Source organism: Cervus canadensis, chromosome 26 (assembly GCF_019320065.1).
Source record: "Cervus canadensis isolate Bull #8, Minnesota chromosome 26, ASM1932006v1, whole genome shotgun sequence".
In the NCBI taxonomy this organism is placed as follows: domain Eukaryota; kingdom Metazoa; phylum Chordata; class Mammalia; order Artiodactyla; family Cervidae; genus Cervus; species Cervus canadensis.
Window position 1 is genome coordinate 36,135,005 of NC_057411.1, and position 21,693 is coordinate 36,156,697.

Consider the following 21,693-nt stretch of genomic DNA (forward strand, 5'->3'; position numbering starts at 1 on the left):
TTTTTACATGAATCAATATCAACTCATAAAAAGACACTAGTAGTAGAAACCTACCAGCATAAGAATGAAAGGTTCCAAGCATTAACATGCACCACTGATGCTCAAATACCGTAGGAAGGGTTCCCAAATCAAATACAATATGTATTTTAAAATATCTTTTATAGAAATCAAGCTAATCCCTATGCTTAGAGTCCCACGTTCACGTTAAAGTTTTATTTTTCTTTTCAAATGAGATTTATATTTTTCTTGACCTTTGCACTACTAGCACATCAAGCTTTTTTCGTTTTTTAATCAACATATTTTTGGTCCTGTTTTACGTTGCTTGTCACACCGTCTGATGGTGGAAACTGTTCCAAACCTGCTATCAAGTAATTTCAACCTGGAAATCTGCTGCTATCTCAAAGCAAAAGGTTTTGTTTTTCTTTTTTTAATTGTTTGGTTTTCAGACAACAGAAACCACTTGGCACGAACCAACTCATGCCCATCACGGAACAAAAAATAGTTTTTCGTATGCAGTAGCACCATTTTCCCACAGGAAAGAACCATTTTTAAGGCACTGGAAGTAGAGGCAAGGGTTCACATATATAGTAAACATCCTTTCAATCGGTTTTATCAGATTATTTCAGCAAAAGGAAAACCTAATACCGTAACCTCGAAATTCAATCGTAAAAAAAAAAAAAAAAAAAAATCAATGAAACGTTGCCCCTGAGGATCAAACACTGACCAGGTCTGCCAAATGGTTTTTGGTCGGAAAGGTCACAACTGCTATTTAAAGCCCACCGTAACCGTGAATGTTTGCGATGCCACCACATCCCCAGTACAAGAGGGGGAAAAAAAGGGGTAAACACGCTCGGCGGGAGCATCTCCGGTTGCTTGCACAAACGAAGGTTTCCAGCACAGGGCGTGGGGGTTGGGGAGGGGGGGAGCAGGGCTCGAAAATAAGCCAGGAGAGGCCCGCAGCCGCGGAGACAGCGCCCGAGGGATGGAGGCCTCGCCCGGCAGTGCCCGGGGCGGGGGGGCTCCGGGAGCCGAGACCCCGCGGGGGCCGGCGGAGGGGCCCCGGATCGGTCCCGGATCCCTGGACCGCCAGGTTACGCCCCCACTGCTTAAACCCTGTAACGTCCAGCCCTCGCCTCCCCCACCCCCCGAAACACCCCCAGCATCGCTCCCCCACCGCCCGCAGCCCTTGACCCCGACCCCGACCGGACCGCGACGGCGCCCTCTCCAGGCGGCGGTGGAGGACACAGGCCAGGCCGCCAGCCCCGCAGCGGCGGCGGCGGCCCCGGGGCAGCGCGATCCCTGGGGAGGATGGCAGCTGGGCCGCGGCCTGTCCCCCCCTCCCCTCCAGGGGCAGCGTGCGCAGGGCCGCGAGTGGGCAGCGCCTCCGCCCCGCACGAACAAAGCGGCCGCGGCGCGCGGGGCGGGGGGCCGGGGGGCACTCACCGGAGGGCGGGTGGGCGCGGGCTGGCCCGGCCGGGAGCGGGGACCGTGGCGGGCCGGGGGGCGCGCTGGCGACGGGGAGGGGGCGGCGGGCGCGGCGTCCACGGCGGGGCCCGGGAGCCCCGCGGCGCGGGGGGGAGACGGGGCTGCGGGCCGGGATCGAGGCTGCGGCCGCGGGGTGCGGGAGCCGGTCGGCCGGGGCCGTGCAGCGAGCGGCGCTAGGCGGCCGGGGCAGCGACGCCGCCGCCGCCGCCTCCTCTCCCTTCTCCGGCCCCGCTCCCTGCTCCCCCGCGTCGTCCTCCTCCTCCTCGCTGGGTCCCCGCCGCCGCCGCCGCCGCCTCAGCCTCGGCGCTTCTCGGGCTTCTCCTCTCCATCAAGGCCGGGCCGCCCCGCAGAGACCATCCCGGGAAGTGAGGGGCTGTTGCCGTTCCCCGCAGCGGTTGGTGGCCATCTTTAATCCTCCTCCTTTCTCCACCTCCCGCTGCTGCCTGACTGACTGACTGACTCTGGATCCTCCTCTTTCCCCTCCTGCTCCTCCTACTGAGCCGGCCGCAGAAATTGCAGCGGCTCCTTCCTCTGAACCCTCCTGCCTTTCCTTCCTCTTTCCCGACTTCCTTCCCTTCCCTCGGCTTCCCGCTTTCCCCCCTCCTCACTCTGACCAGCTGGCTTCGTCTCCCCCTTTTGCTGGCAGCGGGCGCTCGACTCTCTCAGCCCGACTTTGCCCTCCCCCCGCTTTTTCACTCTGGTCCCTTTCCCTCCCGCCTTCCCTTTCCAGAGGCACACACCCCGGCTTCTTCCTTCCCCGCGTCCTGCCCTCAGCCAGCGACTCCCGCTTTCCTCTCGCAGCCCCTCGCCCCTCGCCCCTCGCCCCGCGCCCGCGGCGCTCTCCGCCCCCACCTCCCGCCTCGGTCCCAATTTCTCTAAAAGACTCAGCTGAGAAGGACAGCTGGGCGCTGCTCTCCTTAACCCTACACCCATTCGCTGGATGCTGTCAGACGGACGGCAGGCTGCGTTAATTTTACTCCCGCCGGAGTACAAAAGGACTGCCCACGCTAAGCTGCTTTACTACGCAGCTTTGAAAACTCCTGGATGCTGTGATGTTTGGGCTCCGACCCCGTCGAGGACAGAGGAACCGGAGACCCGGATCTCGGTTGCCTTCCTTCAGTGACCTTGAACTGGTCGCCTTAAGATTTTTAGGGTTATTGTTCCCCTTCCTCTAAAGGGCATCATGGATACCTTTGCAGTCCTAACAAACACAGTGTTTCGACACAATTAGCACGTTTTGGTGACCTTAGAACTGCTAAGTGATTCTCGGTTTGCCCCTCTGTGTGTGGTTGCTGATCAACCCAGTGGACAGAGTGGGGCGGACTTTACTGCCAGTGGAGACAAACTGAGTCAGCAGTTCTGAGTGGACAGGCTTGGGGGGGAAGTGGTCACCTCATCGTTCTAATGACAGACTTGTTTTTCCTAACACTGCAATCTCCAGAAGCTTATGAATTTCCTCTAATAAAGATGAAGCAAGCTACACTTGCTGTTTGCTTCTTTTTAGCCACTTGGTCTTTGGAAAATTGGACCCATTTGTCAGGATTCACTCACAGGTTACTTCAAGATTCAGCACTGTTGACAAATACAAGGGATGTTAAATGTGAGCACTTGGGGGTGGGGGGGGGGGGTCACAGTGCCTATCCAAAAAAAAAAAGGAAGCACCTTGCCCTTTCAGAACAAGAAGATGAGATGTATTCAAAGGTTACTCCCTTCAATAGGCCAATTACAGGGGAAAATGTTTTTAAATATAGTTTTGTTATAATTCAAAGTAATTTTTAAGTTCAAATGTAGTGATTATAAAAATGTGTTTCAAACTGTTTGAAAAGAAGGTGCCAAAACAAATCTAAAAATATATTTTAATAAAAAATATTGGTATGCTTTGGAAGGTGAAGTTCTAATCTTTTTTCTTGATCTTTACAGAGTAACTGGTACCTTGTTAGATTTCAGATTTCAGTTGCCATCTTTCAATACTAGTAATTCTCCTATTCGAAATCAACAACCTGTATCAACATGTAAAACTTTTAAACCCACGTAAAGTCTTTGAGACATCTTCCTATAATACGGTTTAGAATAAATTATTGAAGACAAAGCACCTACATTGTTTAAGGCGATATGTGTATGTGTGTGTTTTCTTTTTGGTCTTTAGGTGTTTATTTAGATTTTGTGTTTCTCCAGTCTATTACTAGACAAAATTACTACAAAATTCTTGATTATTTCCTTATGAGTGACTGTTTTTAGACAATAAAATGGATAACATGAACATTGAGTAAGAAAGACGGTTGTCTTAAACATGAGGCCTGCATGCATTTTAAAAGGATTTTCGGTTACATAGAAGGTTTCAGGAAACTTATCAGATTTTATTAGCACTGATAAGTTACATTCATTTACACCTTAATTATAAGCATTTTTCTGTTGAAGAAAATACACTGCAACGATGTGCATGGATAGTATGCAAATACAGCCCTTGTTAATGTCTTACAAACAAAATCTCACAAAGGTTCTTCAGTGATGGAAATAAATACTGACAGAAAGATAAAATCTTGAAAAAAGCGATAAAAAATGTAGCAAGTTTTCTCCACTTTTACTGAAGCCATATAAATATAACCTCTGAATTAATGGGATAGTGCCCAGGAAAAATCAGAACCTTCGTATTTACATTTTTGCAGCTCTGTTTCAGATCTGTCATCATTACAGCCCTTACCTTCTTTAGTCTTTGTTGCTGACTAAGTATAGTTTCTCTGTCATCTTAGGGTTCAGTAACGAAAAAAAACAAAAGTCAGATCAGGTTCTCCCGCAACATGGCTATTGTTTCACATGTATTCACTCTCAGATAAACTCAAGGTCTTCTATAAAACAAAGAATTGTATTAAAGTCGGGTAAACCCTTTGTGCAGAGGCCAGATGGAAGGAGATCGAGGCATGTGCAGCAAAGTCCTCCGGGAACAGAGCAAACACGAAGGGCTATTTCTAAGCAGAGTCTGGTCCCCAACTTACTATTCATGAATAAAGTGATTGTGGAGAATTGTAATCAAGATGATGTCTGTGACAAACAAGACCCATATTTGTTTTTTACATGATTGAGAATTCTATGAACATGAATAACCAAAGCGTAACTTTGGCTGATGCAAAAGTAAGAAGAAAATGAAAAATAGTAGAATTTTGGAAAATTGTTAGATAAATAATGGGTCTTGACAATTTGTTATTTAAAGGAGTATTTTCTTTACATTTGCATTTAACACTAAATAATTAAACTTGAACAGGTGGAATTATCCCAGAGATAAATGAAAGTAAATTATAGAATTTTAAGATGTTTATCACTAGAAAACTAGAAGGCTAAATTATGCTGGAACACAAAAATGCAAAGGAATTGAAGCTTTAGTCAGCATGTTTTTAAATTATGTAACTACTATTTTTAAAATATGTGTCCATTTTCCCAGGCTATTAGATACAACAATAGAAATGCCATATTGTTTTCCCTTGCTTGACAGAGCCAGATGGAAAATAAACTGGGCAAGCAAATGAAAGTCTCTCGGGATCATAGGAATTGAATGACTATAAAAAACATACTCTAGACAAGAATATGGTCTTGGGTAAATGTTCAGTTTTATTCTTGTAATTTCTGTTCTTTTAGAAAAGACAGTATTTCTGCTCCACCTCTTCCTCTTTAGATGGACTGTCTAAAATATCAAGTGAATAATGACAAGCCATATTTATCTGCACTGATTGAAATTTGGTATCATTCTTCACTCCTCAATTTAGAGAACTCCTTATAATTAACTGATGAGCTGTCCTCCAGACAGTGCCATTTAGAGTCATTACTGCACTCTAATTGGGGAGAAATGCTTTTAGAAAGTTCTAATTAGAGACTTTTTCTGTTCTTATACATACATTCAAAAGAGGTACTGGAATCCTTTGTTTTGCATGGGTTTTTTTTTGGGGGGGGATGGTCAGGTTGTAGCTTGGTGCATTGTTTTTGTAATTTTACTCAAGTTATACAAGTAATAAGTAATACAAAGTAAAGCTTTAAATTTTGAAGAGTCACATGACCACATGAGGAAACTGAATAGTAACACTTTTGCTGTTGCTCATTATAATGATCATAATTATAATAGCAATAGGGTATTTTGAACACTTCGTTGTTTATGAATCCTATTTCTACGTAGTTTGAAAGCTCTCTTAATTTTCAGTTCCTTTATATTTCTTTATAGAGAGTTTAGATTTTTAAAACAGTACCTTGACAAGGTTTATACAGGTTAAATATAGTAGTCTGTGGACTAGATTTATTTTACTCTTTAAAAAAATTTGGCAAAAAATTCAAATGGCTAATTACAGGTCACATAGTGTATATTTGGTGGTACCCTGGATGGCATCACCAACTCAATGGACATGAATTTGAGTAAACTCCGGGAGTTGGTGATGGACAGGGAGGCCTGGCGTGCTGTGATTCATGGGGTCACAAAGAGTCAGACACGACTGAGTGACTGAACTGAACTGAACTGAACTGAATAAAACCAAGATCTGACTCACTCTCAAGTGAAAGGCATAATCTTACAGATAAGAAACTGAAGCCCAATGAAACGTTTAACCATGCCACATTAGTTTAAATTTATTTATTTCCAGAAGTAATATTCAATACTGATCTTTCTCAGAAATAAAGCTAAGGTACAAAGTAGAATATATGGAGTTTTCCTGTTGTTTATAAAAATGAGAACATTTTTTAAAAAAAAGAGTAGGATTCAAGAAAGTTCAGGTTGACTTTAAAACAAAAAGTGTGTGAATTATTTTTTATCTGGACCAGCCCCATTCTATATTGATTTTTAGATCAAAAAGTATAAAATTAACTCTCAAAAGTACTGTATAATGTAATAGGTTGTCTAAATTTTAAGTCTAAGGACTCCTAGTAACAACCCTCTTGTTAGTTAAATAAAGTAAAACAGTGCCATCTGCTGACCAGAATGAAGAAAGTACCTGGTCTTTGACATCTCTAAGAAGAAAAAGAAATTCAAGAAATCAATATTAATTTATTCCACGTATTTTTAATCATACTATAGAGCACTGTGCTAGTGATGTAAAATTAATCAGCCTCCTATACATAAATTTCAGATTATATTCTATACTACCTAGTGGTTGCTGTTAATATTATTCGAAAGCCAGACAACAGTTAAATCTGATCCTACCAGTAATATGGCCATTTGGCTAAAACCACATTTAATTTTATGGATAAAATGTGAATGAGTACATGGTGTTATTAACTTGGAACTTTGAATTTGATAAGCTTTATATAAATATTTTTGTTTCTAAATGTACAATCACACTAAAAATAATTTGAAAAATAGAAAATTTTAAAGTTGGATTCTTGAACTAAGTATTTCACTTCACAAGTATGTGAGGAGCTGCTAGGCCAGAAACTTGATTGACTGCAAGAAATATAAATAAGAGCTAGTGTATGCCCTCATGGAATTCATGGTTCAATGAAGGAGACAAATGTACACCAAAAATTATAATGTCTTAAGAACGATAACAGAGCATATACAGAACAGAAGATGGTACAGAAGTAACTCATTCTTCTCTAATTGGGCACATAACATGATCAAAATTCATATACATTAACATATAATAAACATTTGTTCTTTTTTTAAAAATATTTACTTTTATTTATTTATTTGGCTGTGCCAGGTCTTAGCTGCAGCAAGTAGATCTTCTCTATTCCTTGTGGATCTTTTAGTTGTGGCTTCTGTTGTTTAATTGTCGAGTCTTGTCCAACTCTTTTGCAACCCCATGGGCCATAGCCCGCCAGGTTCCTCTGTCCATAGTTGTGGCTTGTGTACTCTTAAAAGCAACATGTTGTATCTAGTTCCCTGACCAGGGATTGAACCCAGGTCACCTGCATTGGGAGCTCAGAGTCTTAGCCAGTGGACCACAACCAGGGAGTTTCCCAATAAGCATTTTTTTCTTGTGCTCAGTTGTGATAAATAATCCCCTGACTTGCACAAGAACTTTATTTTAAAACTTTCTCCTTTGGTGGTGTTTTTGTCCTATTACTTTACTCAGAAACCTCAAAAGGGAACATCCTTAACACTTCAATTTCTCTCACTCCCTATATCAAGTCTACTGCTCGGTATTGGCAATTTTAATCCCTAAGAATCTCTTAAAAATTAATCTTCTTTCATTTTCTCTGACACTGCTCACTATCACAACTGTAATAATGTTTCATCTAATCTGCTTACATTCACTTGAATCCCTTTCAATCCATGGTTCCTACTTAAAATTTTCAGTGCCTTTCAGGACCTGGCATGGTTGGTTGACCACCCACCCATCTAACATCATCCGCTCACATCATAATTTCTTACAGTTTCTCTGCTGCTGTCACCCTGGCCTGGTTTCAATTCCTCTGTCTTGGCATGTTCCCTCTGCCACAGGGCCTTTGCACAGTTTATTCCTGGTCCCTCTATTCTTCACTACCTAAGTCACACAATCAACACCATTAAAAACTTTCTTAGAACCACTCACCTTCCTTCATAGCACTCATCACAGATGCAGTTTTATAGTTTTATATGTTATTAAGTGATATGTCTGTCAATTCGATGAGAACAATGATTGTGGCTGTTTTGGCTCTTATTGTTCCAGTTTTGTCAACATCATTTTTCATTATAAAAACTTTCCAATTCATATAGAAAGTTTTGACTCATGCAATTAAGGACTACCATAACTTAAAAAGTATACAAAAAAAAAGAGGATGAATAAAATAAGCTGGATTATTGATTCCAAAGGCACATTATTTTCTCTTATTGAAACACTAATTTAGTTTATTATTTTTCCCTGCTTCTTTCCTATATGTCACAATAAGACTAGAAACTATATTTGTTTTCTTTAAGCTTTGCCTACTGAGTCTGATTATCTCAATCAGAATGCTTGCTAATTTGGGAGTGCACTATCTTCAAGACAATATTATATGGGAAGGAACTGCAAAGTTGAACATGGACCTAATTTTTTCTAGATATTCTCCATCACTGAAATGTTCTGTGCTTCCTCTTTTGTTCTTCCTTATCTCCTGACATTTCTGCTCTCATTCTATGCCTTTCAAAATCAAGTTCCTTTTTACTGAACTTTTGAAATTTCCAGCCAATGGGAAGGGAGTAGCAGGACATGGGGCTTCCCTAGTGGCTCAGGCGGTAAAGAATCTGCCTGCAGTACGGGAGACACAGGTTCAATCCCTGGGCTGGGAAGATTCCCTGGAGAAGGGAATGGCTGAAGGGAGCATTAAGTTTTCTGAATGTTGAGCTTTAAGCCAACTTTTTCACTCTCCTCTTTCATTTTCATCAAGAGGCTTTTTAGTTCTTCTTCACTTTCTGCCATAAGGGTGGTGTCATCTGCATATCTGAGGTTATTGATATTTCTCCCGGCAATCTTGATTCCAGCTTGGGCTTCCTCCAGCCCAGTGTTTCTCATGATGGACTCTGCATATAAGTTAAATAAGAAGGGTGACAATATACAGCCTTGATGTAGTCCTTTTCCTATTTGGAACCAGTCTTTTGTTCCATGTCCAGTTCTAACTGTTGCTTCCTGACCTGCATACAGGTTTCTCAAGAGGCAGGTCAGGTGGTCTGTATTCCCATCTCTTTCAGAATTTTCCACAGTTTATTGTTATCTACAGTCAAAGGCTCTTCATATATATACACACATATATATATATGTACTTCATATATATATGTATTCATATATGTATGTATGTCCTACTGGTTTTGTTTGTATTAGTCTGGAGGACCAAGACTAATCACATATCATGACATTAAAGAGGTATGTATTAATGCATGGATCTTAACACTATTTAAACATAGTTATGTTGACTGACTTTGGTTTTAAATTCCATGCAATTTCATCTTGCATATCCATCTACTTATAAAATAAGATTGAACACACACACATGTTCACACACAATCCTTAGTTCTTTAGTTCTAGGTCTCTTCATTATTCAGGAGAAGGGAGCAGGGAATCTCCCAACCTCCTCCTTTTTTCCCAGGAAAATTTTTCAAAGGAGTGTCCTATTTATACTCTGTGTGTGCGTGCTAAGTCAGCTTCTCTCCTCTGATCCCTAGTGGTCATTCAATTGCCTGTTACTCCAACACTCTGTTGAAACTGCTCTTACCCAAATCACCAGTGATCTCCCAAAGCAACATCAGATGATTTCCATTTTCAAGCAGAGCTTCTCTACCCTTATTTTAGAAAAACTGATACTTTGTCTTCCTGACACTGTCTTCTTTAGTTTATATGAGACTGCTTCTCCTGGATTCCTCTCAAACTGTCTCCTCATTCTTTCCCTCCTTTACCACATCTATTTCTTCTGCTTGATCTTTATAGTTATTGCTTCCCAAAGTGACACTGTCATTCCACTTGTCCTTTCAGTCTTTCTGATGAATTCAGTTCTGTGCACTGATTACATAACTTGATTTCCCCAACCAAAGCCATTTCCCCATACGTTTAGCCTCATATCCGATTACTTGTTGGATAGTTTTTAAAATTTATTTTTAATTGGAGGATAAGAGCTTTACAATGTTGTGCTAGTTTCTGCCATACAACAGTGGGTATCAGCCATAAGTAAACATACATCCCCTCCCTCTTGAACCTCCATCCCCCTTCTAGGTTGTCACAGAGTACCAGATTGAGCTCCCTGTGCTATAAAGCAACTTCCCATTAGCTAGATATTTTACAAATGAGAATGTATGTTTCAATGCTACTCTTTCAACTTGTCCCACCCTCTCCTTCCCCTGCTCTGTCCACAAGTTCATTCTCCATGTCTGCATCTTTATTCTTGCCCTGCAAATAGGTTCATCAGTACCATTTTTCTATATTCCATATATACAATATTTGTTTTTGTCTTTCTGACTTACTTCACTCTGTATAAATTGTTAGATACTTTACACTTAATCTCTAAAACTGAAATTATTACCTTCCCTTAAACCTATTCCTATTTCCTATACCTCAGTTACAGTAGTTTCCATTTGGCCTTTTTTTTTTTTTTTTTTACAGAGTGAAAATGCCTGCACAGTGAAGCAGTATCTGTGACATATGGAGGGTGTAGTAAATTGCATTCTTGTTTACAAGTATTTGCTGTTTATCCCTGGAAGACAGTTGGACTTTCCTGTCTTATTGACAGTAGATTTGACCATGAGACTTTCTCTGACCAATAAAATGCAAGCAGAATAGCTGTCACTTCCCAGCAGATACTTAAGAGCCAGAACACACTTTCCCATGCTCTTTTTGCTTTATGCCAGTACAGTCATCAATATTCTAGATGCTTCATCAGCGCAGGTGCTCGCATGAAGGTGAGGCCAAATTGGCATGACTGAAAATAAAGCTTGAAGATTACAGTCACTGAAGTTTGGGGTCATTTGGTAACATAATACATTCTAGCCTATACTGACTGATCTAGGACTGGAGGAGTTTTAACCAAAGAATTGTATCATCATCCATGTAATTAACAATGTACAAAGTCAACAGAAAGATATTCTCAGATATACAAGTCCTATATGACAACCTTTATATGATTTTTAAGGATTAATGCCTTAAATGTTTCTCCAACAACTGATAAATATGAAGCAAAATTAAGAGCCGTTGGGAAATGAGGGTTTGAAATGACTGAAAGCATTGAAAAGAGGTAAAAGAGTGATATCTGAGGGGGGGGGGGAATGGTTGCAAATCTGCTTATAAACTGAATGCAAACATCATTAATAATTCTTAAAAAGAAGGAGCTATAAATTCTTAATATAGTAACACTTTGGAACTAAATTCCGTATTATATTTACAAAACTGAGAAAAATTTACTAAATTCATTGTATCAAATAGAGAGAATTAGAAATACATCATTTTACTCTGAACTGAAAATACTAAGTAAGGTTAAATAACTATTTTAAAATTCGTAAAGATAGTTAAAATGCAAGCTTTTAGTTAAAGATAGGCTTCTGTTGTAGCTCAGTTGGTAAAGAATCTGCCTGCAGTGCAGGAGACCCAGGTTATATCCCTGGGTTGGGAAGATCCCCTGGAGAAGAAAATGGCAACCCACTCCAGTATCCTTGACTGGAGAATCTCATGGACAGAGGAGCCTGGTGGGCTGCAGTCCATAGAGTCGCAAAGAGTTGGGCATGACTGAGAGACTAACACTTACTTTAGTTAAAGATGGAAAAATAAAGACATTTGCATTTTCTTCCCTTTCTGGATACCTACTACTACTGCTAATAATAGAAAAAAAAGATTGAAAAACAAAGTGAAAGGGAAAAAAACCCCATCGTTTGCAATGAAATAGGGAAACAATACAAGTGTAAATTGCAAAATAGGAAGCAGATTTACCAAGCAATGAAGTGAAATGAGGGAAGAGGCTAAGTGCTGAGAACCAAAGCAAGCCTTGATCAGGGCACAGATTTCTTTGCAAGGAAGAGGCACAGTCCTGAAACCCTGTGATTAAATGGCAAGATCTGGGCCTGGAGGAGCCTCAGGAAGAGCGGAGCGTTTAGTGTGAAGGGGTGCTGGAACTAGAGAAGACACCAGGCTGGCGTGCCATCTTTGCAGCTTCCAGCCTGTTCTCTGAGCCAGAGTGATTGCTAGAGCGAAAGCTGAATGAGGAAAGGAAGAGAAGAACCAGCAGTCTCATTTCCCTCCCACCCCTCAGCAGATCTCTGCCAGTAACTCATTGACAAGTACCCTGTGTCATGGCAACCGTAGCTTGAAGGAAGGCGGGGAAACACACCACTCTCACAGTGTCTGGGGTAGAGACAGGCAAAGGAGAAGGTGAGTGAGTCTTCAATTTGTGCCGCTACAGAAAAAAGAAAAAGAAAAAGAATTAGGATAAAATCTAGGGAAAAAAACTAAAATGAAAATAAACTACAGAAAGAGAGAGAGCATACAGTGCAAGATAAATCTCCCAGTAAATAGACCAAGAGATAAAATATGCCTTTCTTCATAGTCTCTGTGTTGCTTGGTGGCTAAGAAGGTTAAAGAATTCACCTACAAAAAAAAAAAAAAAGAATTCACCTACAATGCAAGAGACCCAGGTTCGATCCCTGGGTTGGGAAGATCCCCTGGAGAAGGAAATGGCAACCCACTCCAGCATTCTTGCCTGAAGAATTCCATGGACAGAAGAGCCTGGCAGTCTACAGTCCATGAGGTTGTAAAGAGTCAGACAAGACTGAGTAACAAACACTTTCACTTTCATAGTCTCTGTTGTAGGTTGAAGAGCGTCACCCCCAAATTCATGTCTACACAGAACCTCAGAATGTGAACTTATTGAGAAATAAGTCTCTGCAGATGTAATTAGTTACCATGAGGTCATGCTGGATTAGAGTGGGCCCTAAATCAAATGACTGATATCCTTACAGTAACAGAAGAGGACAAACAGAGACACACATAGCAAAGAAGTTCATGTGATAGTAGAGGCAGAGATTGGAGTGATTATCTACAAGCCAAAGAATGCCAAGAATTTCAGGGAGCCCCCAGGAGGTAGGAGGAAGCTAGGAAGGATTCTCTTCTAGATCCATTATAGCCCTGCTAACACCTTGTTTTCAGTCTTTTAGTCTCCAATCTATGAATCAATAAATTTCTGTTGTTTCAAGCCATCCAGTTCATGGTGCTTTGTTATGGCAGTCCCAGGAAACTAATACAGTCTCCAAGAAATGACACAGAGCCTGAGCATGGTGGACAGATTCCAGGGTGGCCCTCATGATCTCTGCTTCTTGGTGTGCATGCCCTGGAATTACCTTCTCTCCTTGAATGAAAATGGTGGTGTTACTGAGTCGCTGAATTGTATATGATTCTTTTGCAACCCTGTGGACACTAGCCCACCAGGCTCTTCTGTCCATGGGATTTCCCAGACAAGAATACTGGAATGGGTTGCCATTTCCTTCTCCAAGGGATCTTCCCAACGCAGGGATCAAACTCATGTCTCCTGCTTTGGCAGGCAGGTTCTCTACCACTAAACCACCAGGGAAGGACTCAGGATTTGCTTCCAACGAATTGAATTCAGTAAATGGGATAGGATGTATGTGATTATTATATGTGATTATATTACATTACTTTATGTGGGGAGAGAGCAAATTAGCCAAGATGGCATGTTGAGGCTCTCTCACCCACATTTTGTAAATAATGCTGTGTTACAGCTGAGATCATCTAGATAGCACTGCACATGCACGTCACTAGGTACTCGCTCAGTCAAGGGTTGTGTCCTATGCGGATATGTGAGCTCCACCTAGAAAAGTGGTGGCATTTACAGCTGTGTCATGGCTGGGTCTGCTGAGTCAGCCATGAGAGGAGAGAATGTAGGATGTTTACTGCTACGGCTGCTGCATCAGCCAGGAGAGACGTTGTGTTGTGTTAAGTTATGCTATGGCAGCTGCCTGGCCAGTCAGGAGAGAATAAATGTGCCTGCAGTTCCTACAGCTCGTTGCATCTTCTTCCAGCCTTGTAGCTCGTTCCTTGCCGACCCTGGGTTCAGCCAACAGTGTGGAAAGTGTGAACAGCGAGACAACTGGCATCATGAACAGGATCCGTGAGACACAGTGTAACCCATCTTGTTAGGAGACTCTGTCTCGCTGGTTTTGAAAGAGTGAGCTACCATGTTTTGAGCTTCATGTGATATGGAAAGAGCCACAAAGCAAGGAGATGACGGTGCAATAGTCAGCAAAAAACGAGACCCTCATTCCAGCAGCCTGCAAGGAACTAAATTCCGTAAACAACCACGCTGAGTTGGAAAGCAGACCCTTTTCCAGCCAAACCTCACATGAGGCGGCAGTCCCTCTGGCACCATGATGGCAGCTTCTGAGACTTTCAAGCACAGGACCCAACTAAGCTGCACTCAGACAACGACCTACAGAAACTGAGAGAAGAAGGATGTGCTGCTTCAAGTCAGTAAGTTTTGCTATCATTCTTATGCAGAAATAGGTAACTAGTACAACACTATAGAACTTGAAGGAAGGTCGAGAGTTCAGAATAACAATTTGAGACATGAGAGGAGGAAATGTTGAGATGAGTGTTCTCAGAAAATAAATTAAATAGATAAAAGCTGCATTAGTAAAATACGGTAAGGAAAAAAACTTGACTGAATATACAATCTCGAGAAATCACACACTGCCAAATGAAAAATAGAGCAATATAATAACAAATTTGATATTTTTAAAAAAAGATACAGGCCTGGAAAAGATCAGTTTTCATCCCAGTCCCAAAGAAAGGCAATGCCAAAGAATGCTCAAACTACTGCACAATTGCACTCATCTCATACACTAGTAAAGTAATGCTCAAAATTCTCCAAGTCAGGCTTCAGCAATACATGAACCGTGAACTTCCAGATGTTCAAGCTGGTTTTAGAAAAGGCAAAGGAACCAGAGATCAAATTGCCAACATCCGCTGGATCATCGAAAAAGCAAGAGAGTTCCAGAAAAACATCTATTTCTGCTTTATTGACTATGCCAAAGCCTTTGACTGTGTGGATCACAATAAACTGTGGAAAATTCTGAAAGAGATGGGAATACCAGACCACCTGACCTGTCTCTTGAGAAACCTGTATACAGGTCAGGAAGCAACAGTGAGAACTGGACATGGAACAGACTGGTTCCAAATAGGAAAAGGAGAATGTCAAGGCTGTATATTGTCACCCTGCTTATTTAACTTATATGCAGAGTCCATCATGAGAAACGCTGGGCTGGAGGAAGCACAAGTTGGAATCAAGATTGCCAGGAGGAATATCAATATCCTCAGATGTGCAGATGACACCATCTTTATGGCAGAAAGTGAAGAGGAACTAAAAAGCCTCTTGATGAAAGTGAAAGAGGAGAGTGAAAAAGTTGGCTTAGAGCTCAACATTCAGAAAACTAAGATCATGGCATCTGGTCCCATCACTTCATGGGAAACAGTGGAAACAGTGTCAAAACTCCAAAATCACTGCAGATGGTAATTGCAGCCATGATATTAAAAGACGCTTACTCCTTGGAAGGAAAGTTATGACCAACCTAGATAGCATATTAAAAAGCAGAGACATTACTTTGCCAACAAAGGTCTATTTAGTCAAGGCTATGGTTTTTCCAGTGGTCATGTGTGGATGTGAGAGTTGGACTGTGAAGAAAGCTGAGCACTGAAGAATTGATGCTTTTGAATTGTGGTGTTGGAGAAGACTCTTGAGAGTCCCTTGGACTGCAAGGAGATGCAACCAGTCCATCCTAAAGGAGATCAGTCCTGGGTGTTCATTGGAAGGACTGATGCTGAAGCTGAAACTCCAATCCTTTGGCCACCTCATGTGAAGAGTTGACTTGTTGGAAAAGACCCTGATGCTGGGAGGGGTTGGGGGCAGGAGGAGAAGGGGACGACAGAGGATGAGATGGCTGGATGGCATCACTGACTCGATGGACATGAGTTTGAGTATACTCCAGGAGTTGGTGATGGACAGAGAGGCCTGGCGTGCTGCGATTCATGGGGTCGCAAAGAGTCAGATACGACTGAGCGACTGAACTGAACTGAACTGAGGCATCTAGGAAGGAAGTAGTTTTGAGGCAGAAATAGAAATTGAAGAAGGAAATAGAAATTAAACAAATGAAGCTAAGTAAATAAGAAAAAAAAAGAATTAGATGATACTTTCTGGAAATGAAGAGCAGAATTTGCAGATTGAAGAAGTAGACTGTGTCCAGGTGAAAAACTGATGCAGAATGACATACACCAAAAAGCATCCCGGTGCCAAAAGTATTCAAACTGTTGAACTTAAAGAATTACGATAGAATTCTTGGAAAAATCTACGTAGAAAAGCAAGTAGCAGTCAAGGTGAAAAAAAGATCTGGCTGTGTTTGAGTTTCCCCATAGTAATACTTGAATGCCAGAAAAGAGGAAGAATGTCTATACATTTCTGAGGGAAAGAAAGTATGAGTCTAAAATTGATTCCTAATCAAAGTGTCCTTCAACTCTCAAGTGTACAGAAGTTCAGGGGAGATACTGTCCATAAGACTTCTTGAAAAAAAGGATGTCAATGACATTTACTAATATTCCTTTAAAAACCACATAAAACATAGAAGTCAAGAAAAAGAAACTGAGGTAAAAGGAGTGATAATGAACACTGAATCCCATTAAAGCCACTACTAAAAAGTGTCAAGAATTCTGGGTGCAGAATAAAATGTAAATGTTATTAAGTTTGACATTATAAAATTAATACTATGGAAATCTGCAAGAGGATGTCTCCAAGAACTTGTAAGTGCAACCCCTCACCCCTGCCTCAACTTCCAAACAAAAAGGCCATAGATACTATGACAAGTTTCAAGATATAGTTTAGAAAATCATGACACCAACATTCTAATAGTTCTCTTCACTCTAGAGGAAACTTCTAGAAGTTGAATATTTGTAGTAGTAAAAAAGGATTTAAACTTCACCAATTTATTCAACTTCAGTCATTAAATTTTAGTTAAATAATTTATCAAATCCTTAAATCCCCATTTTATAAGATTCTATTTGCATAATTGAATGCAGAATTGTGAAAGTATGCTAACCAAACTTTAGTGGTGGCTTTGGGGCAACAAAATTTGGGATAAATCTTGCATATTTTCTTTGTATTTTTGTGAATTACTTATTTAGATTTTTAAATGATAAATGTGCATTGCTTCTATAAAACTAACTTTTCTTATAAATAAACCTTGTTAATTACTATGCAATTAAAAATATAATATAGACACCTAATAAAAATAAAAAGAAGATAAAAATAATTTAGTGAGGGAATTCCCTGGTCATCCAGTGGTTAAGACTCAGCACTTTCACTGCTGGGGGCCAGATTAAATCCCTGGTCAGGGAAGTAAGATCCTACAAGCTGCTCAGCATTGCTACTAAATAACTAAATACATAAATTAATGAATTAATGATTGAATAAATGTCTACATCCAAAATTCATGTATATGTTGTTTATAAAGAAATGTATATGGAACAAAATGATGTAATAAGTTTATAGAAATATGTACAACAGAATACTAGGCAAATACAAGCAGTAAAAAAGCATAATTACCATAAGAAATGAACACATTTGGAAAAAAAGCCATCTACATTAAACAAATTTTATTTTAAAAAAAAGAGACAATTCACAATAAAAATGTAACTTAATGAGACTTCATGTGCATTATAATGTGTTAGGTAAAAGCTGCTTGAACAAAAGAAGAAACTGGCAGAAATACAGATGACAGAATTTAATTTAGAGTAGGTAACAAAAAAGAACTTAAAATGTACAATATATTATAAGATTGATTTGTACCTTATAAACAAAGATTGTCATTTTTCAATGCCAAAGAATATCTATAAAATTGGATTGCATATTAAGTGAAAAAATTTATGATAATTTCTGAAAGATACAGGACCATTTCTCCTACCATAATAAGATAAAACTAAACAAGTAAAATGTAATGAAAAAGAAACAAAGAAGGACTGTTCAGTTCAGTTCAGTTCAGTTCCTCAGTTGTGTCTGACTCTTTGCGACCCCATGAATCACAGCACGCCAGGCCTCTCTGTCCATCACCAACTCTCCGAGTTTACTCAAACTCATGTCCATCGAATCGGTGAGGCCATCCAGCCATCTCATCCTCTGTCATCCCCTTCTCCTCCCGCCCCCAACCCCTCTCAGCATCAGGGACTATTAAATCCTTATAAATAATATTTTGCTAAAGAATCATGGATTAAAAGAGGAAATGAAACTAGCAATTATATACTAGTTAGATATTAACAATACTACCCATATTAATACATGGATTGAACTCAAAGCTCTTCTTGGAGAAAGATGTATAATGTTTGATGCATATACTCTTAAGAAATAACAGAAGGCAGGAGGACAAGAAGGAAAAGGAAGGAGAGAAGGGAGAAAGAAAGAAAAGAAGAGAAAGAAAAAAGGAAAAAAGAAAGAAAAAGAATGAAATATTTAAGAACCAAGAAAAGTACCAATAGAAAACTGTATATTAATAGGTAAATGAAATGAATAAGGATAATCAGGTATTAATAAATTAGAAAAATAGTAGGATTATTACCAATAATTAAGTTTAGGAAACAGAGGCCATTCTATTCTCAATAGATGCTTAATGCAATGAGTTTGGTACTTACAATATACCATAATTGGTAAAGCTGGAGAATCAGGCTTTCATCTGGGTCATCAAGGATTGCTGAAAAAGACTGCTAAACTGCACTCCCAGTGTCAACCTTGCACATCATGAAGATGGAGATTTAGGAGGCCACAACAGGAGTGACTGAATTCAAGAACACAATATCAAAGATTTTATCCAGGAATCAGGTATCTTGATTTGGAACCTACCCCTGCTACCATTGGCATTTCTTCTTTGCTCTTCACCATTGGGCTTTGCTCTTGAAGAAAAACCCAGTATCTCTATGACTGGGACAGGTTGCAATAGCAACCTGATTAGACGGGACCTAATTTTTACCCAGAATCCTGTCCCAAGTAGATCTGGGAAATGTGGTTTTCAAGCTTTCAGATGCTACAGTATAGAATGTGACATTTGGAGCAGGCTGGAATGGATGCTGAATACTAGTTAACTATATCTACCACAATAGCTAATACTTGCTGAGCAGTAATACCAGGCACTGTTTTAAGAATTGTACCTGTATTAATTGATTTAATCTACATAATATCCCTATAAGTTTGGTACAAGTACTAACCTCTAGTTTACAGGCAAGAACAATGAGTACAGAGATCAGGTAACTTATTCCAAGTCTCATGGTAAAGGGCTGAGTTAGCATTCAAACACAGTTAGTATCTAACTCTAGAACTTGTACTTCAAACTGTTACACTCAGTATCTGTTTTTGTTCTTTATTTGATAAACATCAATAAAAATTTAAAACTTTCATCAAAGTTAGTGGATTAAAAAAGTATAAAAATGAATGTATACGATTAGGAATTAGGGACTCTATTACTGAGCAGAGAAGATGACAGATGCTCGCTCCATGATGCTACCAATGGTACCTAGATGGTATTAAATTTAATGAAATGGATATTTTCATTTTCTTAGTGAACTGGATATTTCTAAGAAATTTTAATAGTCTAAAACTGATGCAACAATGAATTTGGAAACCTGAGTGTATCAGTACCTCTGGTGGAAAATAACCACTCCTCGAAAAGAGATATGGCTTAATTTATTAAACCACGAATGTAAAATTCTCAAGGAACTGATCATTCTATATCACACCATTTATAAAATTTCTGAGCCACATTATGAGGTATAGTGAAAGTGTCACATTGTTTTTCTGCCGTTTAACTTTACCACAATGAAAATAACCACCTTATTTCAGGGCCTTGACTACATAGCAGAAAAGTAACCATTGTCACGGAGAAGGCAATGGCACCCCACTCCAGTACTCTTGCCTGGAAACTCCCATGGACGGAGGAGCCTGGTAGGCTGCAGTCCATGGGGTCACTAAGAGCCGGAGACGACTGAGCGACTTCACTTTCACTTTTCACCGTCATGCATTGGAGAAGGAAATGGCAACCCACTCCAGTGTTCTTGCCTGGAGAATCCCAGGGATGGGGGAGCCTGGTGGGCTGCCGTCTATGGGGTCGCACAGAGTCGGACACGACTGAAACGACTTAGCAGCAGCAGCAGCAGCAACCATTGTCATGTGGACATGATTCCCTTTATCATTTCCTCCCTCTCTCTCTCCCTCTCCTTGGCATGGCATTCACCTTCGAGGGCCTTAAGTACAGTCATAATATGGCCATGTGAGCTGTCTCCAGCACCAGGTTGGCATCTGCCTGGGGGTTCAATTCCCAGTCATGGCGGTCTTTCTTCATTGTCATGTGCTGGGTCCAGGTTGGCCTTATCCAGTTTCCTGTCACTTAATTCTATTACTGTCTTCGCCCAAATCCCTCTCTCACCTGTGAGACCTCTCCAGTCTTCACAGTATTCAAACTTCCAGGAAGAAAAACTTTTGGCTGCTGTCTCATTGCTTCTTAGGCTATCAAGGGCTCTCCAAGGGTCCAACTCCCTTCAGGCCTCCTAGACATTGGGCAGAGGTCTTACCCAGTTACCTCATATCCTCAAGCAGAGCTGAGGAACATTTTTCTGCTTAGTGTCTTTCAGGTGCAACCAGACCTGAAACTGAGTACAGATCTCTTCTGGTCTCAAATCTGTAATATTTCCTGGGAGATCATCACCATCTCCTCTCTCCTGTAGGACCTTAAGGGTTGCAAGGGGGTCCACATGGGAGGGTCGGGGAGTACTTGATTCTTTCTTGAAGACCATACCAATGTCTACACCTTGTTTGCTCCCATCTATAGTGGACAGAGAGAGGACAGGGAGAGACTTTGTCCTGTCAAAAGACTATTAGAAACCTGGAGTCAAGAATATGGTGGTCAGGAGACTCATTGTGCTTATCAACAGTGAAATTGAACGTGTTGGTCGCTCAGTCATGTCCAGCTCTTTGTGACCCCTTGGACTGTAGCCCACCAGGCTCCTCTGTCCATAGACTTCTCCAGGCCAAGAATACTGGAGTGGGTGGCCATTCTCTTCTCCAGGGAATCTTCCCAACTCAGGGATTGAACCCAGGTCTCCTACATTGCAGGCAGATTCTTTACCATCTGAGCCACCAAGTATATGCCCTGTCAAAATATTTGCTTAAACTTAGACTTGGCCTTTCACCTTCTAAATTAAAAACCTGGTGCTTCTGATTCTCTAGTTCCACTAGAATAGGAAACTGAGGCAGAAAGGAGTTTTCTGAACTTGTGGGCTAAAAACGAACATCAAATTATTTAACTGTTCTTAGGAAGTAGATATGAAGTTGGAGAGTTCCATTTTTACCAATTTATCATAATGAATACAGATAATATGCAAACAATCTAGATAATATTAGCATATCAATGATATATTTTATTAGCTATAATTGATATGTTTATAATAGTAAATAAATATATCAATGTTAACAATTTATTTTAAAAAATAGACCAGGTTGTATTGCAGGAATGCAAGGTACATATTTGTTACTTGCCTACATTTTTGTGTAATTTTTTGTATTTAGTAAGAAATTAACGGTCAAGTCAGTTTGTGAAGGGACGTGGTACCAAAAGGGCTTTCTACGTAGCTCTAGTGGTAAAGAACCCACCTGCCAATGCAGGAGACATAAGAGACTTGGGTTTGATCCCCGGGTTGGGAAGCTCCCCTGGAGGAGGGCATGGCAACCCACTCCAGTATTCTTGCCTGGAGAATCCCA

The 21,693-nt window shown here is 40.7% G+C and overlaps 1 protein-coding gene across 1 annotated transcript in view; it reads right to left on the reverse strand.

The window, feature by feature from the left end:
• WDFY3 (WD repeat and FYVE domain containing 3) overlaps nt 1–1,778 on the reverse strand; it is a 279,012-nt gene extending 277,234 nt beyond the window's left edge. The window contains exon 1 of the mRNA XM_043448026.1: nt 1,444–1,778. The gene's annotated coding sequence lies outside the window, so the exon portion shown is untranslated. The remainder of the gene's footprint in view (nt 1–1,443) is intronic.
• Between the last annotated feature and the right edge of the window lie 19,915 nt (nt 1,779–21,693).